At 32.5% G+C, this 6,000-nt stretch overlaps 1 protein-coding gene and 1 non-coding gene across 4 annotated transcripts in view; one reads left to right on the top strand and one right to left on the bottom strand.

Annotated features, from left to right (window-relative positions):
• The window catches only part of LOC119828893, a 201,845-nt gene that overhangs the window by 3,131 nt on the left and 192,714 nt on the right, over window positions 1-6,000 (top strand). The window lies entirely within an intron of this gene.
• Trnav-cac lies at window positions 2,449-2,521 on the bottom strand. Its single transcript has one exon. It is a non-coding gene; the product is annotated as a tRNA-Val (tRNA).

The following is a 6,000-nucleotide window of genomic DNA, read 5'->3' as shown; positions in this document are numbered from 1 at the left end:
AAAAGCATAGCTTTAGTTTTAGCTACGTTTAGGGTAAGTAAATTACGATGCAGCCAGCTTGCAACTTTTTTAAGACCGTTTGCTTTTATAACGAAGAAAAAAACACAGTACGCCTTTATCGCCTATTAGTCATGTTGTATAATTATATGTAATAATATAAATATAAAATTCTCATGTCACAGTTTTCGTTGCCATACTCCTCCGAAACGGCTTGACCGATTTAAATGAAATTTTTGTGCTTATCCGGTATCTATGAGAATCGGCCAACATTTATTTTTCATACCCCTAAATGATAAGAGTAAGGCAGAACAGCGTTTACCGGGTGAAGCTAGTAATACTATAAATTGTAATACAGTGGTTGCGACATGCGATTGTTGCATTTGACAGGGTTTTGTGCTTATCAGTCGAATTTGGTTAGCATATTCCTAGAGGCATCGCACCGAAATAGATGCACGTGCTCAAGGGTCAGCGGCCGATTATGTTCCTTATAGCTAAGTGTCGAAATCCTGTACGTAAACAGAATTGAGGTCGGCCATCGATAAAATAAAATTACATTAAATATATGCCATGGAAAATGGTTTACTTTTTTAATCAAATTTAAATATATGGAACTTTTCTGCACGACTATTTGATACAAATTTTCCATTTCTATTTAGCTGGAAAACTTCCTTTAATGTGTGTCGCGTTTTAAATTTTTTAACTCTCATTTTTGATCACTTTCACAAGACCATAAAAATAATGACCATATAAATAATGTTATGAAAATTCGTTTTCGTTTATATATTAGACAATTTACACATATATTGAACTTGCTATAAATCAATTCAAATACAATATAAGCACAATTCTATTTCAAAACGTCAATGCTTTATGGTAATCGGAAAATAACTTTGTTATAAGGTTAAACAATTGATAATAATTAATCCAACTAATTTGTACATACTTTCAAGTGTCATCCTCTTTTGTGTCATCAAACCTATAATACTTTAACTGTAACTGCTTCATGTATCAAGTGAACATAGATGTTTTATTTTATCATATTTGTATTAGGATAAATTATATATTTCATAGTTTATGAAATCTCTCAGCTCAGTAAAGTATTTTGATGACGGAAACAGTAATTTTTGTGTATGAAGCCATTATCGAAAATATTGCTGTGATTAAAACGAGAAAATTTTTCTTTAGAAACGAATATTAAGAATAGGCGACGGCATTGAGGTTCTGTATAGATTGCTTTCACAGTAAACCATAATTATGAGACCATGCGTATTGAAAATTATGATTACGTTGCTCTACTACTTACTTACAAAACTCAATTATTTCTCCATAATTTCACGGTGACCTAACGGTTGACGGTCCGAGTTAAACAATGATTTAAATTATTATTGATCTTTCACGCTTCACTGGGCTCCACGGGTAGGTTACGAGCAACGAAGGAATCATTGCCCTATATATTTCTATTCGAAATCTAATAAAACCCATTGTGTGGAATTTCTATTGTTTTACGTTTATAACGTTTTGAATGTGAATGAATTTCGTTGCAGTTTGTTTTTCTTTTATTTACTAGCCACGTTCGTGTACCATTTTGATACCACTATAATTTAGGTTGTCTGGAAGAGATCGTTACGGCGTAGGTATATATTTCTTATTCTTGATAAAAAAAATGCATTGAATCTGGTATTCTTAAATTATTTCCACTCAACTTTGTGTTCTTATTAATAGACATGTAAAATTCTTTAATGCCTCGATGTCCTTCCCGTCCTTTGTTCTGAAATAGTTTAGGACATTGCTCTTCCGTATCTTCTTATTCTAATAAGTGTATGTAAGTATATGTTGATTGATGACAAGTTGTTGAACCAGTTGTTAATGACACTCTAAATTAATTTCTAATCTGTATAAGTATTAGTATTTTTTGTAGATACTCGCACATACAGTAATGATTTGTGCTTGATGATGTTAAAAACATACACACTTCAACTTATTACCATCATAAGTACTTAATATGATATAAAATGGTTAATAAGTTGGACGTCTAAATCGCGGAATCGTGTTATATCCAATATAAAGTGGATTGCTACTCCATTGGCAACATTTCCTCATGATCATCATTCACCTATAGAACCACTGCTTCCTGATAGCCGGCGTCTACTATAAGTCCAGTTAAATACTTATTGTCAACCTCTTCCGCGTCATTATCACGTCTCTAAAATGCTCCAACGGTAGTGTTGCGTGATGTAAGGATATAGGCCTGTGTAATATGTAAATTTAGACATTTACTTTCCCTGATAAATTGGTTTCGATTTCTGATATATTCGCGGATTACGAGAAACGGGATCGAGAAAGAGTTATGAATTAAGTTTTGTTCTAGAAATTTTTATATAAAAGCAGAAATAGAGAGAATTTTTTTTCATAATATTTTAATAATAGTACATCAAAAATAAAGTTTTTTGTTTCCGCCCGGGATCGAACCGGGGACCTTGTGCGTGTGAAGCACACGTGATAACCGCTACACTACGGAAACTTGGTTATCTGTCGCAAATTTAAACTACATTTATAACATGAAATTGCTCCACTTTTTCAGCATGAAACGTTATTACTAATTACCGTCTCCAAGCATGGACTTAAGTATATTATTTTTTACATAGTGTGGTAATAAGTATGTATAATTAAAGTATCAATTGGTGGTCAGCGTTGTTGTAATGCAGAGACAAAAGAATGGGTCTTGATAGAGAACAGCATGTTTAACAATAGTTATTTCGTGATCAATCAAACGTTGAGTCATCGAACCTTCATAAAGGGATTTGCTAAGATGTTCACGGTAATTACTTCGATGCTTTTCATGTAAGCTTTGAGGGCACTACACTCGGTGCCTCTACGGGAAACGTGTTGATGCGATATACTGTGTTATGTGTGTTGTCAGCGCATAGCTTTCGTGTATGAGATGTAATATCAATATTTTTTTGTGTAATATGAAATTACGGTAAATAAATGATATTAAATTATAACAAATATCCGTCTTTATCAAGAGAGCAGCTTAGGTTAAAGGATTGTGTGTTTTAAATGTTTATAAGACAAATTACATCACTAATAGTATTTCGTTTCCTCGTTTCATAAACAAATGAATTATTATAAACTGAGCTAATTGCAATAATAATCTCTAATCAAGCAGCCGTTATCTTAAAGTTTATTGCGGATACGGATTTGTTGGACGGATATTATATGATAACCGATTGATGACTTTTCATTAACTATTTTTAAATTTTAGTTACAGAGGAAATGTGAAGATTAAATTTTAATGGTATCATTTTACCATTCTCACACTAGCATTTGGATTGTAGAGAATATGAATTATAGTCTTATAGTAGTTATTATGATTTGTTTAATAATTGAAATAAATGCTTTTATTGTTGGTTCGTTTGTACGAAATGTTTTTACATACTTATTTTGCTTAGTAACAATTTGACTCGTTCACGTTTCATACGATCTATGATCATATGAAATAGTTTTTATCAGTTACTTACCTAATTTACTCCAATATGAAAATGTAAATGTACATGTATTTTACAATTACTTTATACTTTCATTAAAGCTTGTTTTTAAGTATATTTATTATTAAATCCTAATCATGGATTTCGATAACTCCGTGGGTTTTCAAATAATTGACTTGATTAGTTTTGTGTTTGATAGTAAATTATCGCCATTTGCTCCCATTTTAGAATTTGAGGTTGTATCTCCTCCCCCCAATGACGTCAGTGCCATTTTTTGTAGAAAAAAAAAACTGTTTTAGTCCGACAGTGCAAGCTGTCCAATTTTTTAAATTTCATTAATTATATTTTTTTATATTAGTATTGATTTCATCATACGTTCGTAAAATGTCGCGTGTTCATGATTCATAAATATTCCGGTAAGGGTAAGTCAGTAGGGGGCGGTTGGACGTGCAGCGAATGCGTGTGGTGTTATTGTTTACCCCTTGTTTTGTGCCGTTTGCTTTCGATCTCGTGTAGAAAGCGACCTTTGTAAGCTTTAATTAGTGGTTAATACAGAGACATGACGTGACTGCAGGTTTGTTGGCATTGAATATTGATTACATTTTGCTTAAACTAATTGTTGTGTTTTATATGTTTTCGACATTAAAGAGTCGATATTTTGAAGTGCTTTTTTGGTGATATATAAAAATGTTTAAATGTATAAAAGCGTTTTATTCATATTTTGTTTATTCATCGTCATTGAGTGTCAATAACTATTTTATTTATAAAACCATGTATACTGTTTGATATATATGCCTTTTTGGGAAGGGGTTAAAAAATTAATATTTTTTACACAAATGGTCCAATTTGTATTCCTTTAATATTTTCAATCTATCCTTTAGTTGATTTTTCATTTTTAACATTTAATTCGGAACATAAACATTTACTCTCACCATACAAATTTCACAAATGTAGGACTGAGTCCTCGAGACATGGAAGTCGCAATATTATAATAACCAATAAAAATAAATTCTTTCCAGAGTATGACATTAACGAAGACATTTCGAGACGGCATTGGTAATGTTCCTCTCATAGCCATTATTGCGTGTACCGACATCCATACCCATGTTGATCGCACACGATCGATAATAAACTTGTGTACAAGCAGTGTCAAGCACCAGTCCGTCGTTTTGCATACGATGTTTCATTTCGTTGTCGTCGCAATCTCTCATCTCTCACGATTTTCCGGCTTTCTAGTCCATTCCTTTAAAGGGTCGGTTGGCCATTTCTATGCGGGTCACCGTTATCAAGTATGCAGATTTAAATGTTAGCTTTTACTTCCCTTACGAACATTTGTGCTGTTTAATCGCAAAGATTGATGTTCGGTTATATGAAAACGATATATTTGTGTAATATTGCAATAGAATTGGAAGATATCGTTGGTTAATCAAGACTTTCAAGGTTATAGCGTCATTGATTTGTCACAGTATGAGCTACAACCATGAGAATTTGTACACGTGCTCAGTATTTTCCTTTACCGCCTGTAGATATCGTTTATTAAACGTTTTGATGTACAAGAATAAGTAATTCGAATTATAACTACGATACAATAACGTGTACTGAAATGAATAATTGTTTTACAAACGCAACTACTTGAATACCATTTATAGGGAGCTGTATTGATATTAAAATCACGTGCAAAGGATCAGTCAAGGCGAACAATCTAATTTGAATCGAGAAAAAGTGTATTCCCACGCCTTTTCTTATAACCAATTTACAGAGAACCTTTATGTGATCTGCGGTAGACGAAACGAAGTGTCAAAATAATTTAGTTTCTTTAAAACTTAGCTATTACTTGATTGATGTGACTCTGCGGGAGTCAAAACTTGGTAGAATCTTGCCAACTCCACGAGGTCTCTATTTTTAACGCTTTAATGCCCTCTGTGTGTAAGTTCAACTGGAACGAATTTAACGTTTTATCTGTATTTAACCTACATGTAGATTGCTACGACCATATGTAGTTGGGGTTACTCAATCACACAATTCATATCAACTCCTTAGGGACTTGTATTAGTAGATCTTATCGTTTCCTTGTACAATACGTTCAAGATATTATAATAAATATTTGCTATCGAATATATTGTGTTTATTCGTTCTGCAATTGGACTCGGATGATGTTAAGATATATATTTCTTTAGTTATTCAGTAGTTATTCATAAGACACATCATACATGGTTAGCTAGTGGTAGATACGTCATGGGTCTGTTTAAACTGTAGTAGTAGTTTAGTATGTATATATGTACGACTTTAATGAAACTCCAAATTCCTTTTAGTAGGAATATTTGCAAGCCCATCAAGATCGAGACATTTGCAAATGTTTAAATCACCAGGCTGCAGTCGTTCGTTAAAGTTATTCTGATATTATATAACATGTTATGTTTATATGACGCTATTTATACAAGCTCACAACTTAGCTACTGTTATATCGTAATATAAACACGCTCGGGAATGGCATGTTTGTAAATATCACATC

This window comes from Zerene cesonia, chromosome 9 (genome assembly GCF_012273895.1).
Source record: "Zerene cesonia ecotype Mississippi chromosome 9, Zerene_cesonia_1.1, whole genome shotgun sequence".
In the NCBI taxonomy this organism is placed as follows: Eukaryota; Metazoa; Arthropoda; class Insecta; order Lepidoptera; family Pieridae; genus Zerene; species Zerene cesonia.
The sequence above is the reverse complement of the archived record's forward strand: the minus strand, read 5'-3'. Positions and strand labels throughout refer to the sequence as shown.